The sequence below is a fragment of the Mus musculus genome, chromosome 14, assembly GCF_000001635.26.
Source record: "Mus musculus strain C57BL/6J chromosome 14, GRCm38.p6 C57BL/6J".
Taxonomy (NCBI): domain Eukaryota; kingdom Metazoa; phylum Chordata; class Mammalia; order Rodentia; family Muridae; genus Mus; species Mus musculus.
The window spans coordinates 19,602,588-19,625,070 of NC_000080.6; the positions used below are offsets into that span (position 1 = coordinate 19,602,588).

At 41.4% G+C, this 22,483-nt stretch overlaps 1 long non-coding RNA gene across 2 annotated transcripts; it reads right to left on the bottom strand.

The window, feature by feature from the left end:
• Positions 1–9,868: 9,868 nt before the first annotated feature.
• On the bottom strand, positions 9,869–15,360 carry Gm41102. Of its 2 annotated transcripts, none has more exons than XR_874380.2 (2): positions 15,230–15,360; positions 9,869–10,216 (listed from the first exon to the last, which is right to left on the bottom strand). It is a non-coding gene; the product is annotated as a predicted gene, 41102 (long non-coding RNA). The 2 variants fall into 2 exon arrangements; XR_874381.1 differs by lacking the exon at positions 15,230–15,360 and adding an exon at positions 14,649–14,674.
• Between the last annotated feature and the right edge of the window lie 7,123 nt (positions 15,361–22,483).

The following is a 22,483-nucleotide window of genomic DNA, read 5'->3' on the forward strand; positions in this document are numbered from 1 at the left end:
GACAACACAGAAGATTCTAGTTCTATCCTAGATACAAGAGATTCTCCAAGGAAGGCATTACTGATAATGTCACTAGCAACTGCCATGATCTACCTGCTAACTAGTTCTCCCCAACTTGGACCTTTTCTGGGGTGCCTCTCCTGGAGCCTCTCATGGACCCGTGGGATCCCCTTTGGAAACCTCTCCTTCCAAAGCTGGAGAATTCTAACTGCTTCATTAGATGTCATGTGCTTTTGAGGGGGAACGTTGGTTAGGACTCTGACATGCTTAAGAGATTTTGTTAGCCCCAAATCTCTAGGGACTGTGGATGTAGTAGATTTTTCTCAACAATAAATATGCCACCTGAGTCAATTCATATGACATATACTCCAATTTCCCAGGGATTTCCTGTATCACAGCGGCAAATATCTTTCTCCTATACGTTTAATTGTATAAAACCTGGATGATATTTTCTAATGGTGCATTCCTTGATAATGGTCATTCTTGTCATTCTTTCCATACATAAATACATACATATATATGTATGTATGTATGTATATATATATATATATATATATATATATATATATCCATGTGCTTCACAAAATCTCTGGTTTACAATGCTATCTTTTATAAGGAACACTCCCTATTCTTTCAAACATAGGGGATCAACAACAGGGCAAATATAAATGGTAAACTTGCTGTCCTATCTTCAAAACATTATCTTGCACATGGTCCTGTTCTCAAATACAACCAGACAATTTAAGTGGGCATCATAGAGCAAAGGTCATCCTGGACTGTACATTACTACATTGTAGCCTCATAGCCATGACTTCTGCAATATCTGTCTTCCTAAATTGCAAAGTTGAGCAATAAGGATGTTGCAGGTTGTACCATGATGCTGTACTCACAGCAAATATAAGACTCAGGGGGATGGATGATTGCTTTAATGTGTTCTTGGATTCGGTTAGCGAGAATTTTATTGAGTATTTTTGCATCAATATTAGTAAGAGAAATTGGTCTGAAGTTCTCTATCTTTGTTGGATCTTTCTGTGGTTTAGGTATCAGAGTAATTGTGGCTTCATAAAATGAGTTGGGTAGAGTACCTTCTACTTCTATTTTGTGAAATAGTTTGTGCAGAACTGGAATTAGATCTTCTTTGAAGGTCTGATAGAACTCTGCACTAAACCCGTCTGGTCCTGGGCTTTTTTTGGCTGGGAGACTATTAATAACTGCTTCTATTTCTTTAGGGGATATGGAACTGTTTAGATCGTTAACTTGATCCTGATTTAACTTTGGTACCTGGTATCTGTCCAGAAATTTGTCCATTTCGTCCAGGTTTTCCAGTTTTCTTGAGTATAGCCTTTTTTAGAAGGATCTGATGGTGTTTTCGATTTCTTCAGGATCTGTTGTTATGTCTCCCTCCTCCATTGCTGGTGGGATTGCAAGCTTGTACAACCACTCTGGAAATCAGTCTGGCGGTTCCTCAGAAAATTGGACATAGTAATACCGGAAGATCCCGCAATACCTCTCCTGGGCATATATCCAGAAGATGTCCCAACCGGTAAGAAGGACACATGCTCCACTATGTTCATAGCAGCTTTATTTATAATAGCCAGAAGCTGGAAAGGACCCAGATGCCCCTCAACAGAGGAATGGATACAAAAAATGTGGTACATCTACACAATGGAGTACTACTCAGCTATTAAAAAGAATGAATTTATGAAATTCCTAGGCAAATGGTTGGACCTGGAGGGCATCATCCTGAGTGAGGTAACACAATCACAAAAGAACTCAAATAATATGTACTCACTGATAAGTGGATATTAGCCCTGAAACTTAATATATTGAGATATAAGGTACAATTTGCAAAACACATGAAACTGAAGAAGAACGAAGACCAAAGTGTGTACACTTTGCCCCTTCTTAGAATTGGAAACAATCACCCATGGAAGGAGTTACAGAGACAAAGTTTGGAGCTGAGACAAAAGGGTGGACCATCAAGAGACTGCCATATCCAGGGATCCATCCCATAATTAGCCTCCAAATGATGACACCATTGCATACACTAGCAAGCATTTAGTTCAAGGACCGTGATATAGCCGTCTCTTGTGAGACTAGGCTGGAGCCTAACAAACACAGAAGTGGATGCTCACAGTCAACTATTGGATTGATCACAGGGCCCCCAATGGAGGAGCTAGAGAAAGTACCCAAGGAGCTAAAGGGATCTGCAACCCTATAGGTAGAACAACATTATGAACTAACCAGTACCCCGGAGCTCTTGTCTCTAGCTGCATACGTATCAAAAGATGGCCTAGTCGGCCATCTCTGGAAAGAGAGTCCCACTGGACAGGCAAACTCTATATGCCCCAGTACAGGGGAACGCCAGGGCCAAAAAATGGGAATGGGTGGGTAGGGGAGGTGGGGGTGTGGGAGGCTTTTGGGATAGCATTGGAAATGTAATTGAGGAAAATATGTAATAAAAAAAATTTAAAAAAAAAAAGACTCAGGGGGTAGGGCTGGGAGTGCAATGACCTGAGTTAAGATGAAACCTCAATTTTAATGTGTCTATAAGTTCAGGATGCTTTCTCTTTGGCATTATCATCTCTGGCTTCTGTGTTCTTATGCTGGCTTTGCTGAACCTGTGCTATAATACCCCCTAACCTCACAGATAAAGAGTGAAAAATCATGTATGTCTTCTTTGGGAAAACATCTGAATTTCACTACCTTCTTGAGCCACACAATATCAATATGCAGAGCTCAAAAATCAGGGGAAGATAGGTGATGGCTTCAAAGATGAGGGCTTTTTCTTCCAATGATGGCACATATTGTTGCAATGTGATTTTTCCTTTTCTCTTTCACTAAGGGTGGCTTGTGTGTTTGCTGGCCTAAAGTATCCTGGATCCACCAACAAGGGGCTTACACTATACAGGCTCAGTTTTACCAAGAAAAGGATTGTTGCAGAATCATACCATGGCAGTAAGAAGGTCAACTACACTGTCTTAGGTCCAGCTGACCTGGTATAGGACAGAAGACCTGAGCTATCTGGGGAAAGGAAGCAGCATGCAGTGTCACACAGCTCTCTCTGAGGCAACTGCTAGAACTGGAATAGGGATGTTTGTTTGTTTGTTTGTTTATTATAAGGCAGAGTTAGTACATGCTTGTAATCCTAGCACTCAGAAGGTTTTTAAAAAGTTGTTGTAGTTAGTTTTCCTGATGTTTCTATTGGTTTTATATTGAACTCTCCCAGCTCTTTGCACTGGAAGCAGAAAATTAAGCCCATGCTCTGTACAGTCCTATCATTCATGTTAATCAGTGATTTTATTCTTAGCAACCACTCCTCAGATGATCTCATTACTCACTTTCAAATAAGGAAAACAGTCATACAGACATTAGTTAACTTCTATGGTCTCACGTAACCAACTCATCATGACTGTAGAGTGGCATCCCAATCTTTGGAATACCCAAGCTTCTATTTTTGAGATGACAGGCCTCTGTGGAAGACTCCATTAGCTGACAGAGGACCTGGAATGGCTGCCACCTGAAGACCAGGGCTGCCCCTCCAGGGTCTCTGAAGCTTGAGGCAGAACAGGAACACTTGGCCACAGCTGGTTCAGGTCTGTGTTTTGGATGATCCCTGAGACCTGGATGAACAGAGGTCTCTAGAATTCTGGTGAAGGTGACCACAAACACTTAGACTTGAGGAGAATAATAGATCTTTGGGATGAACATCTTTCTTTTTTATTTATCTTTGCAACGTGCATACTTTATGTCAATAACAAAGGCACCCTAGTTTACAACATCTAGTCTATCTGGGTGTTAAACTGATTGCCTGTGTATACACTAGAATTACTATAACAATACATTTTGTGCCATTTTGTTAAATAATCAAATATTTTTGTATTAATATCTTTTTACTTATTCACTTTACACTCTGCTTACTGCCCCGTGACACCCATAATCTTTCCCCAATATTCCTGGCCCCTTCTTTTCTGAGGGAATATGGGACAGCTATCTCAGGTCATCCCTTCTCCTACCAAAACTAAGTGACCCTGTCCTGGAGAAAGGTGCTGAGGGTGGTGGTAATGAATGACTTCTGCTTGGCTTTCTTCTTGCTCCACTTGGGTGGCTTTGACCAGTTCGTGCAGAACTTTCCTTGAACTTGGTACTTCATCCTGATGGTCCATAAGAAGCACTGGTTTGATTAATGTTTGAGAGTATATTTCCATCAAACCTACTCCCACTAGTATACTAACAATGACAAAGGAAATTAGATATGAGACATCTATTCCAGGAGTTTCCAATTGTTCTCAGACCAGCAGTAGAAAAGCCCACAAAGCTGACAAAGGTGAGGTCACACAGGGACCTGAGAGCATACTGCTGCTTTCCTAAAGAATGTTCTAGAGGATTAGCATATCTAGACTCCCATAGATTCGTGTGCACTGGACACCAAAGGGCTCAACATACTTTGCTTTTGTCACTCAGCTTCTCCAAGTATTAGAAGTCCCCCAATTTAGAGGGATTTGAAGGTATAAATAAGTCCCAGTGGCTAGAGGTACCTCAAAAAATGTGTAAGAACAGAGAACTGCTTGAGAATCAGAAAGACAAGAGCAAAGTCATAGCCCAATAAGAAAATCTGAGTAACAAGCCATCAAGTGAAAACTGAAAGTAGCAGGCCATGCACCAGTAAGGTTGGTCCTTGTCTCTCAGGTAGATCAATCTGAAAATTTCTGAGAAACTCCATATTGGTTTTCAGAGTTGCCATAGCACTTTGCAGTCCCACCAGAAATGGAAGAATGTTCCTCTTTCTTCAAATTCTCACCAACATATGCTTTCACATGAGTTTTTTTGATCTTAGCATTCTTCACTGGAAAGTATACCGCTGGAAACCAGCCTCAGGGTCATTTTGGTTTTCATTTCTCTGAAGACAAAGGACGTTGCACACTTCTTCAGTGCTTCTCAGCCATTCAAGATGAGTTGTTGTGAATGTTGTGTTTAGTTCTCTACCACATTTTTAGATTGTGTTCTTAGCTCTTATGGTGGTTATCTACTTGAGTTCTTTATATATTTTGGATATTAGTGCTCCATTGGATGGGGGGTTAGTGAACATTTTTCTCCCAATATGTAGTTTGTCAATCTGTCCTACTGGCTATGCCCTTTGTCTTATAGAAGCTTTTCAGTTTCTTGTGGCCCATTTATAAATTTTGATGTTAGAGTCTGAGCTATTGGAGTTCCCGTTTATGACATTTATCCCCATTCCCATAAGTTTGAGGCTCTTTCCTGCTTTCTCTTCAGTTAGATTCAGTGAATCTGGTTTTATGTTGAGATCTTTAATCAACCTGGACTTGAGTATTGTGCCAGGTGACAAATATGCATCTACTTTCTTTTTTCTACATACTTACTCCCAGTTAGACCAGCGACATTTATTTTAGGTGTTTCTTTTTTCTATTGTATATTTTTTAATTTGGCGAAGATCAAGTGTCCATAAGTATAGTTTAATTTCTGGGTCTTCATTTTTTTTCTATTTTAAAACACTTTAATCTTACATTTCAAATTAGCCATTTTTTCTGGTTACCTGCCTAGAACCCACTTATCTCATGCCCCTTCCACCTGCTTCTATGAGGGTGCTCCCCAACGCACCCACACAGTGTTCTCTTACTACCCTGACATTCCCCTACACTGGGGCATCAAGCATTTAAAGGACCAAGGGCCTTTCCTCTCATTAATGTCCAACAAGGACGTCATCTGGCACAATGTGCCTAGAGCCATGGGTCACTCCATGTGTGATTGGTGGTTTAGTCCCTGGGAGTTCAAGGGGATATGGTTGGTTGATATTGTTGTTCTTCCTATGGTTGCAACCCCCTATAGCTCATTCAGTCCTTTCTCCAACTCTTCCACTGGGGACTCTATATTCAATCCAAAGAGTGGCTGCAAAAATGTGCCTTATTATTTGTCACTCTCATGTGGAGCCTCTGAGGAGACACCTATAGCAGGATCCTGTCAGAAAGCACTTATTGTCATCTTCCATATTGTCTGGGTTTGGTGTCTATATGTGGGATGGATCTCCAGGTGGGGAAGGCTCAGGATGGCTTTTGCTTCATTCTCTGCTCCACATCTTGTCTCCACATTTCTTCCTGTGACTATTATGTTCATCCTACTTTTTTTTTTTTTGACTTTCAATATTGTCTGCTATGTTTATATGCCTGGCTCTTTCTTGTTTTTTAACCTTATTATCATATGTCCTGGGAGATTCAGACTAATGGAGCCCATATCTGTTCATAAGCCCAGGCGTATATAAATGACCTTCCCAGGTGTTCTCCATTTCCTTGTTAGCATTTCCTTCAAGGATAGGGAGTAAAAGCCAGGGAGTCAAAGCAAAGGCATAGAGAGGGATTGTAAATGGTGATGCTCAGATTTCTAAAGCAGGGAATATACAAAGCCTAAAAGAGAAATAAGGGAAAGCTTATCTATCCTTAGAATGCAGGTGGGGGACACATACAGAAGTAGAGGACAGCAGGGTTTCAGGAAGTATCTTGTTATTACCATATTAGGACTCTTTGGGTATCAAACAGAAACCCAAAGCAAACTAACTTAAGCAGAAAGAGGGGATTATTTATACAAGACACAAGGTATCATAGAATACAGGGGCAGAAATGCAGTTGAAGGGTCAGCAATTAAAGGGATGACTGGAGCCACTGGGAACTGGGAGGCTTCCATGATGAGCCATTGCTTCTCCTGCCATTTGTATTTCCTGGGAAGAGTGAATTTCTCAGCTGATTGGTGCATATGACAGATACCAGATGGCCACCCTCAGCTCCCAAGGTAACAGAAAGACTTGGCCATGTTTTTTCCAGTTTCACCGCCTTAGTCTGACATCTCTGGTTAGGAAGAATAAGACATCTCTAACTTTAATCACCTGTGATCAAAATCAAGCTTCAGCATAAAATCCTGATTTCTAGGAATTAAGAATAAAAAAGTAGCCAGGAACTGTTGTAAGCTAGGGTGATCGTTGAAAGTGGCCACTCTTAATGTTACAATCAGGAATCTAGAGGTAAGAGGGGGAAAAATCCAAGGCCAGGAACATGAAGAAACTGATTGGTACTTAACTGGTTAGACTCATAAATTGATCCCACATAACAATTTCAAGTTTGCTTATTTCTCTCAAATATTTCTAGTATACCTTTTCAATGGATTCCCCTTCTTGCTCTAGTAATGTGTTGTGTAAATTCCTACTTACCTGGTCATTCTGGGCTCCTCACTGGGAACATCCCACTCCATTCCACACCCCTTTTTTGCCTATGTAAATTATATTCATTCATTAAAGGTTAGCTTAACCCTTCATCTGTTTATTAATCTTTTTGTATTCCTACCAAATTTGCTAATTTAACTTTTATTAAATAAACTTTTCCAAACAGACTATATGGTCCTTTAGGTCAAAGACAGTGTTTGTGTCCTTTGTGATTCTTTGAAAATTCTAAGTATGAATGTAATTAGTTAAATATAACTGCAGTAATCAGAGAACATTCAAACGCCAGATGAGGAGAGGTGGGGTCTAAGTAAAATGGTGTGCTATGGTGTGACAGTAGGAGAGGTGGGTCTAAGTCAGATGGTGTGCTATAGTGTGACAGTAGGAGAAGTGGGCCTAAGTCAGATGGTGTGCTATGGTGTGACAGTAGGAGAAGTGGGCATAAGATGGTGTGCTATTGTGTGACAGTAGGAGAGGTGGGTCTAAGTCAGATGGTGTGCTATGGTGTGACAGTAGGAGAGGTGGGTCTAAGTCAGATGGTGTGCTATGGTGTGACAGTAGAAGAAGTGGGCCTAAGTAAGATGGTGTGCTATTGTGTGACAGTAGGAGAGGTGGGTCTAAGTAAGATGGTGTGACAGTAGGAGAGGTGGGTCTAAGTCAGATGGTGTGCTATGGTGTGACAGTAGGAGAAGTGGGTCCAAGTCAGAAGGTGTGCTATGGTGTGACAGTAAGAGAGGTGGGTCTAAGTCAGATGGTGTGTGATGGTGTGACAGTAGGAGAGGTGGGTCTAAGTCAGATGGTATACTATGGTGTGACAATAGGAGAGGTGGGTCTAAGTAAATGGTGTATGATGGTGTGACTGTAGGAGAGGTGGGTCTAAGTCAGATGGTGTGCTATGGTGTGACAGTAGGAGAGGTGGGTCTAAGTCAGATGGTGTGCTATGGTGTGACAGTAGGAGAGGTGGGTCTAAGTCAGATGGTGTGCTATGCTGTGTAGTAGGAGAGGTGAGTCTAAGTCAGATGGTGTGCTATGGTGTGACAGTAAGAGAGGTGGGTCTAAATCAGATGGTGTGTGATGATGTGACAGTAGAAGAGGTGGGTCTAAGTCAGATGGTGTGCTATGGTGTGACAGTAGGAGAGGTGGGTCTAAGTCAGATGGTATACTATGGTGTGACAATAGGAGAGGTGGGTCTAAGTCAGATGGTGTGTGATGGTGTGACAGTAGGAGAGATGGGTCTAAGTCAGATGTTGTGGGATGGTGTGATTATAAGTAAACACCATTTGCAGTGTACCTTTTAAAACAATTCGAAAATTATAAAAGACTGGCTGATTTTAATAATTGAAGAATACATTAATTAGGGAGTCAAGACTGAACATTTCTAATTTCTATCATCTTTCTGATGATAGACCCTTACCACATAGGAAATGAACTTCAGAGAATGCTGTACTGAAAAATGAACTAGTTTAAAACAGGTTTAAGGGGAGCCTGAGCTGCATAGCAAGATCCGGAGGCTGGGGAGGGGAGGCAGGAGACAGAGACAGAGAGACAGAAAGAGAGAAGGATAGACAGAGACAGCGACACACATAGAGAGAGAGACAGAGTCAAAGAGACAGAGAGACATTCAAGAAGTAAACTAGTTAAATATGCATGGTGCTAGGGAATGGACACATAGCCTCGGTTTAGGGCGTTGTAAATATTTTTTCTAGCATTTGAATTTAATAGCTTTAAAGTCCCTTCTTCAAAGTGTATGTTCAATTTTATTAGGAAGAATAAGGTAAACTCCTCTTTGTGGGTCAATTGAGAATATTTCCATAGATGATAAAATCAATAAAACATACAACAGCCTTATAGACATTCAAGTATGGCCAGCTTTAATTTATTGTACTTGCTGTAAATGAAGCAAAAGCTTTTCAATTAAATTCTGGTCTGCATTGAGATGAGTGAGAAACTTCTATTTGAGGAAGGCTGATAAAATATTTAAGAACTCAGTAACTATTGGTCCAGCACCACATATATACTTATCCCTATGCATTTTACATTGCCACTGGGGAAGCACCATACACTAAGCATCTAAATTTGAAAGCCTAAAACATTTCCAAATCCAAAACTTGCTAAGCACCAAGACAGTGCCACCAGGAGAAACTTCCACACTTGACCTCAATTGAAGGGTCATAGTAAAAGCATAAGCTCATTATAAATCCTGTAAATCATTAATTCCAGGCTATATTCATGAGGTGTGAAATATAAATGAATTTTGTGTTTTGACTTGTGTCTTAGCCACACACACACACCATTTTTCATTAAAAAAAGTTTTTAAAGCAAGGTGGTCCAATATTTTGAGATTCTCAATTTGTACCTTTTACAAAAGTTTAGAAGTTTTAAATCCCAAGAAATTAAACTTTTGAAATAGCCCAGTTATCAGTGAAAGCAGAGTCCTCCTTACACACACACACACACACACACACACACACACACAGGACTGTTAACTAAGCCTGGTGGTGTAAGCTTGTAATATCAACTACACAAAAGACTGAAGCAGCCCTGGGTAACTGCATTAATGCAGGCAAACCAGCTGAGGACATGACATCATGACTGATAACCTTTAGTGCACAGGCAACTTCACATGGGCGGAGGCCATGACAACCTGTCAGGGTGTATTTCTTTGCTTGATGGCTCCTATGGATTCTGAGGCATCAATTTGAAGATGGAGCTCAATTTCAGGATGTAATGAAGATGGAACTGTAGCTCTTCATTCCATGTCAGCTTGACAGGCGGTCTGCCTTCTATCTTCATAAACAGCTGTCTCTTTTGCAACTTCTCAGAGACATCAAGGCATCTGTCTGCTTACAATAGTTTCTCATTATTTCAGAGCCGATGGTTGTAGTCCAATGGCTGTCTAGAGTCTCCCTCTCCTCACTCCTTGCTTTGAGTTTGGTGAGGTGAGCCGTGACCTGGATTTCAGCAGTTATCAGTCTGGGAAGATCAATGCTACTGTCAGAGTAGAGAATGAGAAAGTTCAGTTACTGAAGTTCTTGCCACACAAGCTTGAAGACCTGGGTTTGAGCCTCACCCCAGATGTGACGGTGTGCACTTGTGATTCTAGCACACAGGAGACAAGCAGATCCTTGGAGCTTACTGGTCAGCCACCCTGGCTAACAGAAGAGCTCCAGACCAATAAGAACCCACTTTACAAACAAAGCAGGGGCTAAGCGATGCCTTGGCTTTAGCACTAAGAGCACTTGCTGCTCTTATAGATTATCAGAGCTCAGTTCCCAGCAACCCACAGCTACCGGTGACTCCAGCTCTGGGAATTTGGCACCTTGTCTTGGTCCCTTTGGGTATCCACACTCATGTGGCACACACACATATACACACACACACACATCCATAAATCTAAAACTGTGTTTTTCAAATGATGACATTCTTTCTTCTGTAAAGTTATTTCTGTCCTGGAGACATGTCAGTTGACAAGTCACAAGTACAGTGGCAAGAGCTTGGCCTTCCACCTTCAAATGCTTTAATGTCTATTTTCTGCTACTCAGGATATTCTTCTCCATGGATATAGTGTAATGGTCAGAGTCAATAGTGGTACACATTTCCATTCTAATAGTGAGACCCCATTTAAATGTGAAAAATGACCCCAATCATAATTTCTTTAGCAAAAGGACCTGATTGAAAATCCTGTCTTGCACTTAGCTGTCCTGTGTGACACAGCTTCTCTCGAGACCTTGACACATTTTTAAGATTGTGGTCCATTTATTTTATGCAAGGTCACTCAGTTTGGGCTCATCTGACATTTCTTTCCTTCACTATGTGGTCCTTGCGGATCAAACTCAGGGCGTGAGGCATGGCAACAAAGATATTTACCCACTGAACGTTTTGCTGTCCCCCTTATCTGATATTTTGTTCTGATTAAATTCTAGTTAGAAAACCTTGACCACATAGAGTGTTGCTTTGTTGCCCCCATCCAAGTGGGACTTGATTTTGAGTTGCCACTTACTAGTGACATTAACTTTGATTATTGACTAAGGTGACATCCTCACAGTTTCTCCATGAGAAGTAATTCTTTTTCCCTTTGCAGTTCTTCAGTATCTTGAAATTTGGGAAAGGTAGATCAAGATTGTGTGACTCTTTTCTTACTCATAAAACATCCTGGTTTGTTTGTTTGTTCTTAATATATTTAATTATGTTGCTATGGACTCAGGTGTCCCCACTTAATCAATAGTTTATAATCTTGGTTAATTTATTATTTATTTTACATGTACAGGTATTTTGCCTGCATGTCTTTCTGTACACCATGTGTGTGCCTGGCACTCATGGAGGGCAGAGAGGGTACCAGATCCTCTATAAGCAGCACTGTGGGTTCTGGAAATTGAACCCAGGTCTGCAGGAAGAACAGCCATGCTTTTAACCACTCGACCATTTCTCTCTCCAGCTCCTGTCATCTGTTATTTTGATCTTAAATTAGCACAGGCTAAAAGCTGGTTACTCTGTCCTTTGGGTGTGAATCCCTCATTCCTTTGAGCATTTGCCTAGTTTGGAGTAAAAGCAGGTTCTCCTCTTATTTCTTTCTCAGCCCTGAAGTCATCCTTTCCTCCAGGGAGCCCTGGTTCCTTAGAGAATGGTATTTAAGAACCAAGATCTGGCTGTGCAATATGGTCATTGCTCACAGGTCCTCTCCCTGAACAGAGCTAGAAAATGCATGTACATGTTCACATATACACATACAGATATAAATTCACACACATACAGACATAGTTTAAAAAAAAAACAGAGGTGAAGTATATGTGAATATAACCACACATTTATACCCAAACCACCAAGTCCTATTCTATACTGTAGGGTTAGTATCATTTTTTTTTCATCTCCACATTTATGACCTCCCCCATCTCCCTTCATCCCTTTCCCCTGCATGGAACTGAGTTTCCACTCCACACCTCCCCTTCTCTACAGAAGATGTCTTGCACATCCTTCGTATCTCTCTTGATCATATTTTCTTTTTCCTCTGTGTTTTTTTTGATCATATAGAGAATATTTGTAATAGCTTCTTTGGAAAAATCCCTATCCACAAATTCTATTCTTATTAGGTTAGCCTGGGCAACATAAGACGACCCTTTCTCACAAATAAATGTTTGCCCTTCAGTCGGCAGCAGTGTATGTAACACAGTTTGAAAACATTCCATTACTATCCATTATTAATTGTGACATCACCAGTAGTCCCTTTCGGGGACAATCTCTTGTATTCGGGAGAATCCTAGAATCACCTGTGATGTCACCAGTGTTGTGGTGACACCAGCAGCCTATGGAGAATCCCTTTAGAGTCTATTAGTTTTGCAAGCAGGCATGTTGTTCAGGCTGCTTAGGCTATTTTGAAGTGAGAATGGAAAACAAGGAGAGGCCATATCAAGACAGAAGGAGGCTGACCTTCTATCATGCTGTAGAACAACAAGAAAGAAATGGTCCTGGGGAAGGTCCAGTGAGTCCTGGGCAGGGTTTGGGGAGCTTCCTGGAGGAGGAAAGCTTATGCTGGTCCTTCCAGGAGTAGGACTTATGATTTGAACCTCAGTCTTCCTAAATGGCAGACCCAGACTCAATAATTTCTGCAGATCAATTTGGCAGAGAGCCGGGAATTGACATGTGTCAATCTGCTTTCCTCAGAGCTCTTTCCTTTCATACTGAGTGGGCCTGGAGGAGTCTCTGTGAGAATAACAGAGTGTTGCTGTCAGGATAGTGTTGAAGCACTTCATCCTAAGCATATTCCTGTAGGATACATGAGTATGTGATGCCAAGAGCAAAGAGGAATACTCTCCTGGTCATGTAAGACAGACCTCACCACGTTCTCAGACACTTTGGTCTTGAACAAACATGATTAGGGCTTGGGTGCTAATCAGTATGGATTCCAAGAATTCCCTGCATCACATCAAACATGAGCTAACAATGTCCTTCAATTCTTCTTGCCTGGGCCAGCTGATACATTTCAGAGCCAGGGAGATGGCAGTAGGGTGTGAGGCATATGTCTACCTATGGTGCTTGGGAACAGGGACATAGCTGAGGAGCCCAGCTTGAAGATAACTTTCCTGCTCTTTCAGGGATTCACTAGTGTCTCTAGCAACACTTCTTCCTCAGATTTCTATTTGGGACTAAGCATGGTTTCTCCTGGCCCTGTGCCATCATCTATGCAAGTTTAGTAGTGTTTATCTACCTACAGGATCTACTGGGAAGGCATCATCCCAACCCTCCACCATCTCTAAGGAGGAGGAGAGGTTGAAGAGGTTGGAGAATCTGACGATCTCCAGAAGATGACAAATGGGAGGGATGAACTCTGGGGAATCCTGGCCCATTACACTAACAAGGATTTGAACAACAACAGGTAGTCATTATGCCCAGTTCTTTGCTATCTTGGGCCCTCTCTGTTAACCCAAGATTTCCTCACATCACAGGAGGCTACAACTCCAGAGTGTTCTCATGCCCAAAATCATTTTCCTGATTACATCTTAGATACAAAACTTGAAGTTCAGATAGGAGTGAGATGGGGTCACAGGCTCTTTTGATTCCCCCAAAAGTAAACCAGAGCCTGTGGCCTGAATCACAGTCTGGGAATAAGGGTAGAAGTGTGTGAGCTCTCATCCTGCATTTTAAGAAGCCTGGACATGTGTTGGCTTATAGAAATTGCTAGGTGCTGTGTGCTTATGTCAAATCACTTTTGTAACTGACCTGGAGGTACTTTGGTTCTAATTGGTCCGGTCAACAGTTGGAGAGTTCTGGTCCCACGTGCTGCCTCTCAGTGTGACAGGATTTCTGTAGGTCACTGCTTTTCTCTGATTTTGCTCATTGTACTCTGAATTGTATTTATTTGGCATTCTAAGTGTGTGTGTGTGTGTGTGTGTGTGTGTGTGTGTGTGTGTGTGTTTTACCTTACAATCCAGGGAGTCTCTGGCCTTGATTTGGCCTGAGGATTGGCCTGAATCAATTTTCAGGGCATGATAGTGATGAGGACAAGGAGCCTTCCATTTTAGCAGCACAGCACATGACCTTTGTGCTCACCTTGGGTGCATGTTGGAAACTCCTAGTATGTGTTTTTATAAAGCCTTTCACTGTAAATATTATGTCCTTTTGGGATTTATGTAGCAATAGAACCAAGGATTGACAATTCCTTGTCTAAAAACAGGAGAAGGGTCATCACAGGTTTAAGGTGGACCCAGGCCTGTGGCACAGGCTCCTGGAAAGTTCTTGGAGAGCTCATCTATTCCTTCAAGTCCCCTCAGGGAGCTAAAGCAGGTCAGCTCTCTTCTTTTACTTCCCTACCTCTACTGGCCCCAGGCCAAGAGTAATAATTTTAATAATCACCAAGAGGAACCAGTACCAAGGAGCAAGGATGTGGCATATGTGGGCTGAGGTAGTCCACGATTCAGCTTGAATTGACATGATCCTTGTAGCCTCAGTTCAAGGAATTATTTGCTCCTTGGGCCATGCCCTCCCACAGGATCAACTTTGAGGCCTTCATGCTCGAGATGCAACACCAACAGGTGATAGCCAACCTGCAGAAAATGTCCCAGGACATCAGTGAGGCTTCTATGTGATGCTCCATGGCCAATATGAATTGTTGTCTGAGGCTGTCTGGGGGTCAGGGCTCATGATGGGAGGATGGTCCTTGGGAGGAGTGGGAGGAAGGTGCTGCCTGGGAGTCACAATTTTTTGTTTGTGGCTCAGCATCAGGCACTGCCACCTCCTGAGTGAATCTAACCACCTTCAGCACAAAGTCAGGATGTTGTGGAAGGAGAACAGGCAGCTGCCAGGGGAGCAGATTGCATTGGAAAAAATGCTCCAAAGAAACAAAGAGGCTGTGTAAAGAAGGCAGCCTGAATATCTATGACCTATGTACCAAGCAGCAGCAGGTAGGATGAATGAAGCATCAGGGGCAGGTTGCAGTCATATCTAAGCATAAACACAGTCAAGCCTAGGCCACCATCCTGCACCTTATCCAAGATCTCTCCTATGGCTCACCCAGTAGTTCATTTCTGTGATCATTTACAAGACTTTCTGTGGTGTTAGCCTCTTGCAAGAAGCTGAAGGATAGTCCAGGTCACCTTGGGCACGGAGTCGGTGGACACCCCCAAGATCCCCTAGAGGACTCTCCACACGATCTTAGGACCACTGGTGAGTGGAACACAACTTCTGTTCCGATCCAATCGCCTGGGACCTGAGAAAGCATTAGAGAAGCAGGAAACCCGGCCTGACCAGGGTCACAAGTCCCTTCCAGTAGGTGCCAGCACTTGGTCACCTGGGCGCAGAGTCGGCAGACACCCCCAAGGTCCCTAGAGGACAGACTCTGAGAAAGGACCCCGTTTTGGGCTCCAGACATCTGGACACCTTCCCTGACAGAGGAGAGGTGTCCGCCCTGCCCTGGAGGGCTTTGCTGGAGCACCTGGGGGAGCCATCTTGGTTCCCGGATCCCTCTGAGACTAGTCTGTGCAGATGAGAGTGTGAACTACAGAAGCAACACAGCTTCTGGAACAAGTCCTGTTTCTGGCCTTCATCTTCTGCCAAGAGGGAGGTCTGAACGCCAGACATCTGTGCACCTTCCCTGTAAGAGGAGAGCTTGCCTGCAGAGAGCGCTATGACCACTGAAACTCAGAGGAGAGAATTAGTCTCCCAGGTCTGCTGATAGAGGATAACAGAATCTCGAGAGGAACAATCTCTAACCAGAGACAACTATAACAACTAACTCCAGAGACTACCAGATGGCGAAAGGCAAACATAAGAATCTTACTAACAGAAACCAAGACCACTCACCATCATCAGAACCCAGCACTCTCACCTCACCCAGTCCTGGGCACCACAACACACCCGAAAAGCTAGACCCAGATTTAAAAGCATATCTCATGATTATGGTAGAGGACATCAAGAAGGACTTTAATAACTCACTTTAAAAAATACAGGAGAACACTGCTAAAGAGTTACAAGTCCTGAAAGAAAAAGAGGAAAACACATCCAAACAGGTGATGGAAATGAACAAAACCATACTAGACCAAAAAAGGGAAGTGAACACAATAAAGAAAACCCAAGGTGAGGCAAAGCTGGAGATAGAAACCCTAGGAAAGAAATCTGGAACCATAGATGCGAGCAACAGCAACGGAATACAAGAGATGGAAGAGAGAATCTCAGGTGCAGAAGATTCTATAGAGAACATCAGCACAACAATCAAAGACAATGCAAAATGCAAAAAGATCCTAACTTAAAACATCCAGGAAATTCAGGACACAATGAGAAGACCAAACCTACAGATAATAGGAGTAGATGAGAATGAAGATTTTCAACTTAAAGGACCAGCAAATATCTTCAACAAAATTATAGAAGAAAACTTCCCAAACCTAAAGAAAGAGATACCCAAATAGACTGGACCAGAAAAGAAATTCCTCCCGACACATAATAATCAGAACAGAAAATGCACTAAATATAGAATATTAAAAGCAGTAAGGGAAACGGGTCAAGTAACATATAAAGGCAGGCCTATCAGAAATACAGCAGACTTTTCATCAGAGACTATGAAAGCCAGAAGATCCTGGAAAGATGTTATACAGACACTAAGAGAACACAAATTCCAGCCCAGGCTACTATACCCAGCCAAACTTTCAATTACCATAGATGGAGAAACCAAAGTATTCCACGACAAAACCAAATTCACACATTATCTTTCCACGAATCCAGTTCTTCAAAGTATAATAACAGAAAAATAAACAATACAAGGATGGAAACCACGCCCTAAAAAAAGCAAGAAAGTAATCCTTCAACAAACCTAAAAGAAGACAGCCACAAGAACAGAATGCCAACTCTAACAACAAAAATAATAGGAAGCAACAATTACTTTTCCTTAATATCTCTTAATATCAATCAACTCTATTCCCCAATAAAAAGACAGACTAACAGACTGGCTACACAAACAGAACCCAACATTTTGCTTACAGGAAACCCATCTCAGGGAAAAAGACAGACACTACCTCAGAATGAAAGGCTGGAAAACAATTTTCCAAGCAAATAGTCTAAAGAAACAAGCTGGAGTAGCCATTCTTATATTGAATAAAATCGACTTACACCCGAAAATTATCAAAAAAGACAAGAAGGGACACTTCATACTCATCAAAGGTAAAATCCTCCAAGAGGAACTCTCAATTCTGAATATCTATGCTCCAAATGCAAGGGCAGCCACATTCATTAAAAAAAAAAAAAAAACTTTAGTAAAGCTCAAAGCACACATTACACCTCACACAATAATAGTGGGAGACTTCAACACACCACTTTCACCAATGGACGGACCGTGGAAACAGAAACTAAACAGGGACAGAGTGAAACTAACAGAAGTTATGAAACAAATGGATTTAACAGATATCTATAGAACATTTTACCCTAAAACAAAAGGATATACCTTCTTCTCAGCACCTCATGGGACCTTCTCCAAAATTGACCATATAATTGGTCACAAAACAGGCCTCAACAGATACAAAAATATTGAAATTGTCCCATGCATCCTATCAGACCACCATAGACTAAGGCTGATCTTCAATAACAACATAAATAATAGAAAGCCAACATTCACGTGTAAACTGAACAACACTCTTCTCAATGATACCTTGGTCAAGGAAGGAATAAAGAAAGAAATTAAAGACTTTTTAGAGTTTAATGAAAATGAGGCAACAGCATACCCAAACTTATGGGACACTATGAAAGCATTTCTAAGAGGAAAACTCATAGCTCTGAGTGCCTCCAAAAAGAAACTAGAAAGAGCACACAAAAGCAGCTTGACAACACACCTAAAAGCTCTAGAACAAAAGGAAGCAAATTCAACCAAGAGGAATAGACAGCAGGAAATAATCAAACTCAGGGGAGAAATCAACCAAGTGGAAACAAGAAGAACTATTGAAAGAATCAACCAAACGAGGAGCTGGTTCTTTAAGAAAATCAACAAGGTAGATAAACCCTTAGCCAGACTCACTAGAGGGCACAGGTACAGCATCCTTATTAACAAAATCAGAAATGAAAAGGGAGACATAACAACAGATCCTGAAGAAATACAAAACACCATCAGATCCTTCTACAAAAGGCTATACTCAATAAAACTGGAAAACCTGGATGAAATGGACAAATTTCTAGACAGATATCAAGTACTAAAGTTAAATCAGGATCAGGTTAATGATCTAAAAAGTCCTATATCCCCTAAAGAAATAGAAGCAGTCATTAATAATCTCCCAACCAAAAAAAAAGCCCAGGACCAGATGGGTTTAGTGCAGAGTTCTATCAGACCTTCAAAGAAGATCTAATTCCAGTTCTTCACAAACTATTCCACAAAATAGAAGCAGAAGGTACTCTACAAAATTCATTCTATGAAGCCACAATTACTCTGATACCTAAACCACAGAAAGACCCAACAAAGATAAAGAATTTCAGACCAATTTCCCTTATGAATATCAATGCAAAAATCCTCAATAAAATTCTAGCTAACTGAATCCAAGAACACATCAAAACAATCATCCATCCTTACCAAGTAGGTTTCATTCCAGGGATGCAGGGATGGTTTAATATGCGTAAATCCATCAACATAATCCACTATATAAACAAACTGAAAGACAAAAACCACATGATCATCTCTTTAGATTCGGAGAAAGCATTTGACAAAATCCAACACCCATTCATGATAAAAGTCTTGGAAAGATCAGCAATTCAAGACCCATACCTAAACATGATAAAAGCAATCTACAACAGGCCAGTAGCCAACTTCAAAGTAAATGGTGAGAAGCTGGAAGCATTCCCACTAAAATCAGGGACTAGACAAGGCTGCCCACTTTCTCCCTACCTATTCAACATTGTACTTGAAGTCCTAGCCAGAGCAGTTCGACAACAAAAGGAAATCAAGAGAATACAAATTGGAAAGGAAGAAATCAAAATATCACTTTTTGCAGATGATATGATAGTGTATATATAAGTGACCCTAAAAATTCCACCAGAGAACTCCTAAACCTGATAACCAGCTTCAGTGAAGTAGCTGGATATAAAATTACCTCAAGCAAGTCAATGGCCTTTCTCTACACAAAGGATAAACAGGCTGAGAAAGAAAATAGGGAAACAACACCCTTCTCAATAGTCACAAATAATATAAAATACCTTGGTGTGACTCTAACTAAGGAAGTAAAAGATCTGTATGATAAGAACTTCAAGTCTCTGAAGAAAGAAATTAAAGAAGATCTCAGAAGTTAGAAAGATCTCCCATGCTCATGGGTTGGCAGGATCAATATAGTAAAAATGGCTATCTTGCCAAAAGCAATCTACAGATTCCATGCAATCCCCATCAAAATTCCAACTCAATTCTTCAATGAATTAGAAAGGGCAATCTGCAAATTCATCTGGAATAACAAAAAAACTAGGATAGCAAAAACTCTTCTCAAGGATAAAAGAACCTCTGGTGGAATCACCATGCCTGACCTAAAGCTGTACTACAGAGTAATTGTGATAAAAACTGCATGTTACTGGTATAGCAACAGACAAGTAGACCAATGGAATAGAATTGAAGACCCAGAAATGAACCCACACACCTATGGTCACTTGATCTTTGACAAGGGAGCTAAAACCATCCAGTGGAAAAAAGACAGCATTTTCAACAATTGGTGCTGGCACAACTGGCGGTTAACATTGTAGAAGAATGCAAATTGATCCATTCCTAACTCCTTGTACTAAGGTCAAATCTAAGTGGATCAAGGAACTCCACATAAAACCAGAGACAGTGAAACTTATAGAGGAGAAAGTGGGGAAAAGCCTTGAAGATATGGGCACAGGGGGAAAATTCCTGAATAGAACAGCAATGGCTTGTGCTGTAAGATTGAGAATCAACAAATGGGAACTCATAAAATTGCAAAGCTTCTGTAAGGCAAAAGATGCCGTCAAAAAGACAAAAGGGCTACCAACAGATTGGGAAAGGATCTTTACCTATCCTAAATCAGATAGGGAACTAATAACCAATACATATAAAGAACACAAGAAGGTGGACTCCAGAAAATCAATGGAGGAGCTAGAGAAAGTATCCAAGGAGCTAAAGAGATCTGCAACCCTGTAGGTGCAACACCATTATGAACTTACCAGTACCCCGGAGCTCTTGACTCTAGCTACATATGTATCAAAAGATGGTCTAGTCGGCCATCACTGGAAAGAGAGGCCCATCGGACACACAAACTTTATATGCCCCAGTACAGGGGAACGCCAGGGCCAAAAAAATGAGAATGGGTGGGTAGGGAAGTGGGGGGAGGGTATGGGGGACTTTTGGAATAGCATTGGAAATGTCATTGAGGAAAATACATAATAAATAAATAAATAAAAAGTGGGGCTCAGAGCTAAACAAAGAATTCTCACCTGACAAATACCAAATGGCAGAGAAGCACCTGAAAAAATGTTCAGCATCCTTAATCATCAGGAAAATGCAAATCAAACAACCCTGAGATTCTACCTCACACCAGTCAGAATGGCTAACATCAAAAATTCAGGTGACAGCAGATGCTGGCTAGAATGTGGAGAAAGAGGAACACTCCTCCATTGTTGATGGGATTTCAAGCTTGTACAACCACTCTGGAAATCAGTCTGGCAGTTCCTTAGAAAATTGGACATACTACTACTGGAGGACCCTGCAATACCTCTCCTGGGCATATATCCAGAAGATGGTCCAACTGGTAAGAAGGACACATGCTCCACTCTGTTCATAGCAGCCTTATTTATAATAGCCAGAAGCTGGAAAGAACCCAGATGCCCCTCAACAGAGGAATGGATACAGAAAATGTGGTACATTTACACAATGGAGTACTACACAGCTATTAAAAAGAATGAATTTATGAAATTCCTAGGCAAACGGATGGACCTGGAGGACATCATACTGAGTGAGGTAACCCAATCACAAAAGAATTCACACAATATGTACTCACTGATAAGTGGATATTAGTTCAGATACGTAGAATACCCAAGATACAAGATAACAATTTGTGAAACTCATGAAACTCAAGAAGAATGAAGACCAAAGTGTGGACACTTTGCCCCTTCTTATAATTGGGAACAAAACACCCATGGAAGGAGTTACAAAGACAAAGTTTGGAGCTGAGATGAAAGGATGGACCATCTAGACACTGCCATATCCGGGGATCCATCCCATAATCAGCCCCCCAAATGCTGACACCATTGCATATACTAGCAAGATTTTGCTGAAAGGACCCTGATATAGCTGTCTCTTGTGAGACTATGCCGGGCCTAGCAAACACAGAAGTGGATGCTCACAGTCAGCTATTGGATGGATCACAGGGCCCCCAATGGAGGAGCTAGAGAAAGTACCCAAGGAGCTAAAGGGATCTGCAATCCTATAGGTGGAACAACAATATAAACTAACCAGTACCTCCCAGAGCTCTTGTCTCTAGCTGCATATGTATCAGAAGATAGCCTATTTGGCCATCACTAGAAAGAGAGGCCCATTTGTCTTGCAAACTTTCTATGCCTCAGTACAGGGGAACACCAGGGCCAAGAAGTGGGAGTGGGTGGGTAGGGGAGTGGGGGGGGAGGGTATGGGGGACTTTTGGGATAGCATTGTAAATGTAAATGAAGAAAATACCTAATAAAAAATTAAAAAAAAAAAAAAGAAACTGAAGGATAGGCAAGCAAATTCCCCTGCTCAACTAGAAGCTGCATATCATTAAGGGAGATAGGCTGATCACACATCACACACTTACATGCCACTATGCTAGAGGCACGATATGTGGGATCCTCCTTTGGAAAATCACAGAACTTTAAGTGATGAAGTTAGGGCTTTAGCTCATTTGTATTGCAGGGCTCATGTGATGACACAACAACCCCAGTAAAAATCTGTATGACAAGTTCTACAGACTGATGTGAAAACTTCAAAAGGAGGAGGCCTCCTGGAATCTGTTGTGAGACTCTTGCCCGGAACATAATATTGAGCTGTGGTTATGACTATTTTATTTTATTTTATTTTATTTTATTTTATTTTATTCCTTTTCTTATTTATGACATGTTCCTGATAGCCTAGGCTAAGATCTTTGTGAGAACAATGGGTAAGACAGCATCCCTTGAGATGGGGTCACTGCCATGATCTTATCTCTGCAAAAACCAGCGCTTTACTTCATAAATCATTTACAAAATTATATAATACTATTATGATAAAAACTTTCCCAACAATAACATTTCATATGGCTATACATGTGTCATTGGAAGTGGGCT